This window comes from Polypterus senegalus, chromosome 1, assembly GCF_016835505.1.
Source record: "Polypterus senegalus isolate Bchr_013 chromosome 1, ASM1683550v1, whole genome shotgun sequence".
Taxonomy (NCBI): Eukaryota; Metazoa; Chordata; class Cladistia; order Polypteriformes; family Polypteridae; genus Polypterus; species Polypterus senegalus.
In genome coordinates this window covers 311,124,099-311,133,469 of record NC_053154.1, presented here as the reverse complement: position 1 = coordinate 311,133,469, position 9,371 = coordinate 311,124,099, and the positions used below count along the sequence as shown (strand labels likewise).

The window sequence follows — 9,371 nt, the reverse complement described above, 5'->3', positions numbered from 1 at the left end:
TCTTATACATTTTAACAGGACAATAATTTTATATGTTCTAGATGACACGTCAACGACAAAGAGAAGAAGATAGAGCAGGGACAAACATTCGAGAAAGTTGTTTTATTTATTAGAGAGAAAGAAAGTATATTCACTCACAGGCAGTTATACTTTGCATTGTCACAATGTACAGTGGAACCCCGGTTTGCGAGCAGAATTCGTTTTGGAAACGTGCTCGCAATCCAAAGCACTCGTATATCAAAGCGAATTTCCCCATAAGAAATAATGGAAACTCAGATGATTCGTTCCACAACCCAAAACTATTCATATAAAAATGATTAATACAAAATATAAAGTAAAAATACATAAAACAAATTAACCTGCACTTTACCTTTAAAAAGAATCATGGCTGGTGTGAGTGAGTTTCTAAACTCATGTGGGATTCCACCCAACGGGACGACACGCGGAAGAGCGTCCCAAAGCAATCGCAGTCTCCCAGCACTGTAGCAGTTCGCCGTATAAGCACATTTAAAAAGATCACAGACATGCTATAAGCGCCTGCCGTCAATGGGCGATACAAGAAACATTATAAACATCCTGCTGCAATAAATAACAGCGCTGTTGCTGTTTCAAGCTAAAGGCGGCTGGTGTTGTTAAAGTCAGCTTCGTGTTTTGGGGCGCAAGATGGAGACTCGCACTTCACAGCGCTCACACACAGTCACAGTGCTATAGTAAACAGTATACGCTCGTACAGATGATGACTATATGAGTGAGGCAAACAGACTCAGACGGAGAATAGGAGACAATTGCCCTCAAGAGAAGAGAGAGAGAGAGACTGCACTGTGAGCGAGCGAGCGAGATAAGGAGAGAGAGAGAGAGAGAAGAACCATCAGTCAGTTGTGATCACATGACACTCAGCAGACAAAGTGTATCCATACTGCTCGTATTGCAAGACATCGCTCGTTTATCAAGTCAAAATTTATTAATAAATTTTGCTCGTCTTGCAAAACACTCGTAAACCAACTTACTCGTAAACCGAGGTTCCACAGTAAGTACAAACACAGAATCAAAATTCAATGCGATCTTGAAGAAAAGTTAATCCCAAATATTGTTTTACAAAAGTTTTAAAGTAAAAGTGAAGATAATGCATATTTAACAATTCCCATGAAAATAATAATCTTTATATATTTATTTATCCGGTAAACTAAACCCAGGGGTGGGCAAGCAAAGCGAGCAGGGGGCACAACCCCCTAGTTCCTACTATATTCAAATCATTTATATCGTCAAGCTTGGGTCACAAAGTTGCACAGGAGGGATTCCAAGGAGTAAAAACTTTATTGCTATCCAGGCAGATACATATACAAGTCTCTTTCAGAAGCGATCCGGCCTCGCAAGGAACAGCTGTTAAAGTTGATGCCTTGACACCGACTCCTGGTCAAAAGATCCTCTTTAAGGGACTACAGCGGCTCGGAAGCAACAACTGGAGCAGAGGGAGTCTGGGGGAAGAGAGACAGAAAAGTGAGACCTCACGATGACAGTGGCTCGGTGTTTTAAATGTTTGAAGACCCTCATGAGGCACGCCAGTAAGCCAGCATCTGATTCCGCCAAGAGGAGCTGTAAAAGTGTGTTTGTTTCCCATTGGAAAACTATTTAAGAGGGGGTTTCTGAAGGGTGGCCATGTCCCCCTGCAGCAGTGGTCACAATATATACTAAAAATAGCAGCGGCCCTAGCCCTGCTCCCTGCTGGTCCCCACTCTTAACATCACCCAACTCTGATGAGGTTCCTTGCACCATCACCCTCTGCTTCCAATTCTGCACCCATCGAGACACCAGACCCTGAACTCCCACTTCTGTTAGTTTGATGCCCAACCTCTCATGTGGCACCTCATCAAATGCTTTCTGAAAGTCCAGATAAATAATATCATGTCCTTTAGTTACGTATCCAGCATGTTAGTAAAACACAACCTCCTCATCTGAACCCATGTTGACTGTTCCTAAAAACTCCTGTCCTTGCCATGTGCTGCTCAATCTTATCCTTAATAATTCCTCGAACAGCTAAGAACCATTTAGCAAGTGTTAATTAGCTATGAATTGGTGTGTCTCTTATATTATACTCGTCCTCTTCACATTAAGCCTAAGGGGCAGGGCCTCTTGATCCTCTATCTGTTACACTGAATTCCAATCCTGAGAGACTCTCAGGTTAACGTCAAGAAGGTTAATTATGTCTGTGTCGTATTTGCTAGGATTGTGACAGCTTCACAAAGTTTCTATAAAGGCTCAGTAAAATTTAGCCGTAAGTACTGTAAACTGAAACACAATCTTTAGTGTTAGTAAAAATCAAAAGTCAACTCAAAATAAGCAAAAGCAACTATAGACTGCTTTAAAACAAGCAGAATTTAGAGGCGCTGGGGTCTTCAAAGCTGCTTGCGTCCTGAGTTCTTATACGTTTATGATCCATTCCTGGCAACGATGGCGTCACGCTACGGGACTTTGTGTCGGAGAGCACGTCACACGTGACGAGTGCCTTTGCTGATCTTGATGCCATGAGGATGTCAGATTACACAAGTAGAAACCACAGGGGGTGGCAGATGGCACAACTCTCTTAGAATTTTCCGGCATTGGCTTCAATTTTGACAGCCAATAAATATGCTGCTGGACCACACCCACTGGCATAGGGAAGTCAGCCTCAAAACTTTATATTTAATTTTTAGGCTAAAAAGAATAGCAATACTATTGTGTTGTGTTGCAAGATGCTATATTTTCAATAACACTAAATCTCATTTGTGAGCAGCCACACAACAGAGAGTTCCATCATGATAAGAAAATGAAAATATCTAAGTGGAGATCAAAGACACCATAACAAGCTGGTGCCAAACTATAACATGCCAAAGATAACACAGAGGAAGAGGGAGTTAGAAAAATGCTGCCAGTGTCATCAGTGGAGCAGATTACTGTACTGCACGTCAGGATCTTCACGGGGAACTCGGCAGAAGAAGCTTCTTCTCTTTGCCTTCCAACGCCCTGACATGATAAACCAGGCTGACCAAATCCAGCACGTGCCAGTCTGTTTACCCAGATCTACATGTATAGGGGCGGTCATAATGTCCACAAAGGGCAGAGAGCTGGTGACCTTGTCTTTGTCACTGAATCCTCCATATCACGACAAGGTGGTGCAGTTGTTCATCTTGGCTTAGTGAGACTTTATCTGCCCACTCACTTGATTGTTCTTCTCCTTCTGATTTTATTCAGATGATTATGCCATTCAGCTTATCTGGGTGTCCTCTGCCTTGGGTGCCATGCTGCTATTGATGACCTGCATTACCACGTTTTTGGTCCACAAGGTAAAATCTAAAGGTAAGGAAAGTTCTCATTTTAGACAATTAGATTTGTATGTCAATCTGGAACTTAAAAATGCCAGGCAAGTTGAGTTTAGTGTGCCTCTAATGGAAAGCACCATTTTATAGAGATATTTGGCACCAGTGACCCTTAGGTGGCAGTCATTTCATTTTAATAGTGTTTGCCCTGCACTTCTCTGGAGTTCCCAGAGTGGTACACTTGAAGACTGGCATGTGCCCTGTATTAATCCCTAACTTCAAATGAAGCACCCAGGTCGTTGGTACTGCTCTTTTCTTGCTCCTGGTACCGTAAAACAGAAATTGTGGGGTCTGGGATGAGGGCAGAGGATCAGTGAGTCCAGGAGTCACTAGAGGGCACGGGCTATTCCAGGACTGTTGATGAGGAATCTGTCAGTAGATGGAGTGGAACCTCAGAAATGGGCATTTAGAGTGTTTGGGCTCAAAAAACTGATGATGCCTCACTGGCAGGGAGGAAGGGCAGCCAGTTAAGAGGTGACAGTTTTTGGGGATGAATAAGAGGATATTATACTCCAAAATGTTAGGGTGGGCAGACCTTGCCACAGCAATGTTTTAATATGTTAATCTTCTGAACATCTTATATTCTGATTTTCATGCTGGTGGCAACATGTCATTTTTTTTTTGGAAAACTACTGTGTTTTCAGTGGCTGATACCCAAGAAGACAAAAATAAACCAAACTATATAAACATGGTATGTTGAACAAACATAGAAAGTCTTGAAATTTGCCAGAAATCAACATCACTCAGGGTCCTCTCATGGTGGCAGAGGTGGGATTATAGCTTGCCTCTTTGTCTTTCCCAGTCCACTTTTTCTTCTAAATCCTACTCAAGGCAAACAACGTCCATAGTGGATGAGCTTCCAGTAATGTCATTGGCAGGTGGACGTAAATGCCTTGGTGTGGCATCTGGTTGGCCTGGCACCACAAATCACTTGTGGTGTCACCCAAGTATTAATTTATTATTCATTAGCTTTTAGTTGTGGCTGAAAGTAGCTGAATTTTCTGTACCCGTTCTTTATTTTATAAACCACATTTCCTAGTCAGTTCCTCACTCAGGGTTATCTCACACACCACACATTTACATCACATGGTGCCAGCAACCACCCTGTGTGAGTCTCATTTTTAATTTCAGGAAGGCCTCCATCAGACGAATGTCAAAACCAGCGGGACATGAGGAGCCGTGCATCAGAACCCCAGGTAACAGAACATCGAGAAGAAATAAGGTTGAGATGGAGGGAGGAGTGAAGATTATAGGGGGTGGTGGCAGCAGAACATCAGAAAACATTTTGACAAGCATCCAGCCCCACAAAGCTTGCCAGTTCCAATCCACTAAATTTCTCCATTAGTAAAACCAGAGCTGAGAGTCAGTGAAGTGCGGTGAGGTTCATGGCTGGTGAGGCATTGACTCCTTCAGAGTCAGAGTTACAAATATATGAACACAAAAGAGTAGCTTATTCACAATTCAATTGGCTGGCAGCCTGCACATTGACTACTGGTTATGTTTCACACAGTGGCATAGCGTAGTGGGGGCGGCCCACCCCGGGCGGCAAAGAATTACTGTATATTTTAGACTTTTAAATTGAAATACCTAAATAAGGGAGCGGCAAAATTTTCCTCCTCCCTGGGCGGCTGACACCCACGCTGCGCAACTGGTTTCACATCTCATCAGCATTCTTTACATACATATACAGCATAGGTAAGGTTCATATTTGGCTAAGGACATTACATTTATAGCAGCGAGAGACAGCGGAGAGAGCACATTTGCTCTTCTCTCTCCATGTGTGCTAAATTTGCCGTTGCAATTCCACAATTCATACTCAGCCAATACAAATGAAAGTATGGAGTGGTGTACAAAAAAAACGGATTGCAATTGTGACCTTAATTGGAATATTTAGTTGTTTTAAAAGCTTTTAATTCTAAAGCTTTAATGAATTTTAATACAGACTGTTCAACAAAAGGATATTTTATTTAAGGCCAAAATTTAGGTTTTAAATATTAGATTGTTTGTTTCTTAATCTGATGCCATCTATACATACTGTATAAAGGAGAGTTGGGATCCGAGAGACTGTGTTTGTGTGTTTGTGGAGGGATGGAGAGTTAAGGCGGGTGGGGGAGTCACGTGATCATCTCCCCTCCCATTCACGTCATTTCATTCACTTCATTTCGCTCCGAGCTGAGCTCCGCAGCTGACGCGGTCTTGCCGTTCTTTTTCCTTAGTGTTTAGTCCTCTCTCCTTTACTGATTTACTGTTTACTAGACGCAGTACTTACTGAATAGTATTTTTTCCTTTCGTGTTTCTACTTAGTGTTTCTTAGGGTTTAGTAGTCACGGTGTGCCGGTGTTCCCGGCGGTGTTGCGGTTTACTGTTACCTTCTACTTCGTTTTTGTACTTTAGTGTTTAGTAGACTTTTACTTTATCTCATTTACTGTTGTTCTCGGCGCTGTTGCCCTTTTTTTACTTTATCTCATTTAGTGTTTGGTAGACTTTTTTACTTTATCTCATTTACTGTGTGTGTTGCCGTTTTTCCCCGTTTCTATGTTTTATGTAGCATGTTCACGAATTAGTCATAGAGAAAATTTATATATTTTGGCTCCAGGAGGACAAACCAAAAATGTGGTATACTGTATAAAGCTCTATAAGTCGCATGTACGAGGGCAATCTCAAAAGTAAGGTCTCCAAAGCAGTGGGGACGTAGAGAAACTGTTCGTACGGCTGTTGGCCACACTGTTGTGATTGGTGCTTCCTCCACTCCCAAACAAGCAAGCGCGGCTTCACTGGGATGCTCAATCTTGGCTTGGCAGCCCTTGAACGCTACCGCCAAGTGCGAAGTTCACCCAGTTATTCGATTTTTGAACGCAAAAGGCGTTAAACCGGTTGAAATTCATCGCCAACTGATGGAAGTGTATGGACAGTCGTGCACGGATGTCAAAAACGTTCGCAAGTGGTGTAGAGAGTTTACAGCTGGTCGTACTGAAATTCACGACGAACAAAGGACATTTGTCCGGAAGGCGATTCTTCTCCGATGAAAAGGTGAAAGATGAGGTTCAATGCTTCCTGAAGGACATGGCGGTGAGCTGGTATGACATGGGTATTCTAAAACTGCCACAGTGTCTACAAAAATGCATCGACCGAAATGGCGATTATGTAGAAAAAAAAAATAATTCTTCAACCTTTAAAATGATGTAAATATTATAGAAAATAAACGGTTGTTTGTATTTCTAAAAAAATCGGAGACCTTACTTTTAGGATTGCCCTGGTAGATACATAATTATTCCAACTACAGCGACTGCAGCGAAGCGCACGAGGTCTGCTAGTTTTTTATAAAATTTGAAAACCGTTTTTGGTCTTACCTTTATTTGTAAATGAAGTCCATGTGTCTATCCTTCTCCATGAAAATCTCTTGTCACTTTCTTTTAAAAGTCCTCCTTATTTTCCTTTAGTTTTTAAAAGTCTTAATCTTCCATTTTGGCAGTCAGTTGGAACAAAAAATAAAAATAAAAATAAATGGACTGCTGCAGTGCACTTGATTTTCTGATATCACTAACTTATTGGCGCCTCTGCGTAAAACAGTGGTTCTCAAACTGTGGGGCCGGCCCCCCAGGGGGGCGCGAAGATGTGAAAAAAAGAAAACAAGAATCGAAAATATGAAAAATACATCTATTGAAACCAAAACAAATTAACTTAAACTACATTCTGATACTAGAAAAAAAATATAGAGTTAGATAAATTTTGATAAAAGTTAAGTAGGTATAATAAAATTTGCATCTATGATATATCATTAATTAAAATAGAACAAATTGGTATTAATGGGCTCCTTTCAAAAAACACTAGTGGGGGGGGGGCGTGATTAAAACTGTTATGAAAACTCGGGTCGCAAATACTTAAAAGGGTGAGAAACGCTGGTGTTAAAGAACAGCAGCAACGAGCATCTGTTGGCTCACATGCACCCCCTTCAGGTCGGCACGGTACTGTCTGCCTCACCTTGTGCCTTTTCACTGCGGTTTTATATCCGATCAGCAAGACTAAATATGTCACACACATTCATTAAAGATATTAGCAGGACTGTGGTATGTCAGGGAGTATAATAAATGTGTCTGCAAACATCATATTGGCGACATACAGAGAAACAGCAACAGGCACACACATGTGTGACGGAGAGCACAGTCCAAGGTCAGGTGAGGCTCGTCGCTGCCGCACCTCGCGATTCTCCCCTGAATATGAACAGGAAATGTGCCAATTCAGTGATTTTGACTATGAAAATGAACAAAATTATTGGAATCATACAGAAAACAAACTTAAAGCACAGACCAGTGGACACATTTATTTTATGTCATCATTATTCATTTTTTTTTTTCATGACGACCCTCACCTGCTGTCCCTGCTGAGAGTGTGAGCAAGTCGTGAGAGAGGCCTGTGCTCATGACAGCCATTTGTGGAATCCGAGATTTTAGCTATTGAGGCAAAAAGTAAATTTTGTATTTTATAGCGCCTTTCACTGTAATTGCACAGTCATAGTGCTTCTCACAAAGCATTGCTGGTAAATGATGTGTCTCATTTGTGTAGTAAGTCATTGTTCCAAATTGATCAAACCCTCTTTCAGGCTCAGTCCTCCAGTCAGAGGCAGGAAGGTGATTATCAGGTAATCATTCATGTCTTGACTTCGTTAAATTGCGTCTTTTATGAGGTGGCAAAATGTGCCTCTTGATCCCAGTTAAGCAAAGTCCATTTTAAGTGAGCCACTGTGCCAGTGCTGGCATATGAAGCTGTAGCTTTGGGGTTTTGAACCCTGCACCTTGGACTGGGTGGTCCCTTCGAGGTGACCGTGCAGTTCACAGACAGAGATGGTGCTTGGTTGCACCTGAAGATGCAGTTTTGGTGCCATTGGTCCTGATTTCTGAACTTCATTGGATATTTCAGTTAAATTAAATTGAAAGTTTCCTTTCTATTATTTCACAGGATCTTTTCCATATGGGCCATGTGTCCTATGATGTCCTCCAGGACCGCAGAACAAGATGAAACTGAAAACAAAGGAAAAAAAAAAAATAAAGACAAAATCAAAAAACTAAAGAGCTCAGCACCAGAAAAGACCAAGTCAGAAAAAAGTGACCGCTTTCAACAAATAGCAAATAAAGAACAATTGAAAATGCAAAGCCATCATGGTGGTGTTTTGATATTCTAGAAAGCCATTTGAATAAAAGAGAGCAAGTTTAATGAAGTGTGGCCAATAGGGGGCGTATCAGCAACCTATGCCATCTGACACAATGGCACCACAACAGTCCCAGTTCAATTAAAGTGTTTTAAATTTAAATAATGCCTTCTGCACAACTCTCACTTTCCTTTTTCTGAAGCTCCACTCCCTCCTCCATGTCCGACTACAACTCTCTTTTTGAGTCAAGTGGAGGGGTGCTTTTAACTTTCAGTGCTTAATCTATTGACCCACAGGAAGCACTTCCGGGTCAGGCATGATCCCAAACAGGCCTTGTGCCTTCAGTGTCCAACAGCTCCCAGACAGCCTGACAGGGCACTCCCCTGGCTCAGCTCCCATGCTGCCCTGCTGGCATCCATTCTGGGGCACACCAGACGGGACACTGCCACTCAGTATACGGGAGAATGTGCTGTCTATAGTAGGCAGTCACCCACTGCCCCGACGTTCCAGGTACTCGAGCCCAATCAGGGTGTCCTTCCGAGGTTGCTGAGACTCCAACCCTGGTGTAGCTGCTGCCATGGCATCTTCTTCTGCAGTGTCCTGACATCATCGCTCCCCAGCTGTCTTTAATCTCCTATGGCCTCCTGGCCACGTAAAGGAGCAGAATACACCCTGGCAGATACACCAGATGGTCTATCACAGACGCCACAGGTGGGACTCAGTGTACTGGGTGTCACCATGTGCCAGTGTGGTGGACATTGGCCTTCAGCAGCACTTCCCACTTGACAGGGCTATCAATCTTCCACTTTTTTTAATGTTTCATAGCACCCTTCATGCTTATGCTGCTGATTTATTTTAGTTAGAAGACAGTG

At 42.4% G+C, this 9,371-nt stretch overlaps 1 long non-coding RNA gene across 1 annotated transcript; it reads left to right on the top strand.

Annotated features, from left to right (window-relative positions):
* The first annotated feature begins 3,254 nt into the window (after positions 1 to 3,254).
* Positions 3,255 to 8,392, top strand: LOC120519542. The gene is made up of 3 exons (XR_005631571.1): positions 3,255 to 3,333; positions 4,485 to 4,549; positions 8,310 to 8,392. It is a non-coding gene; the product is annotated as an uncharacterized LOC120519542 (long non-coding RNA).
* The last annotated feature ends 979 nt before the right edge of the window (positions 8,393 to 9,371 follow it).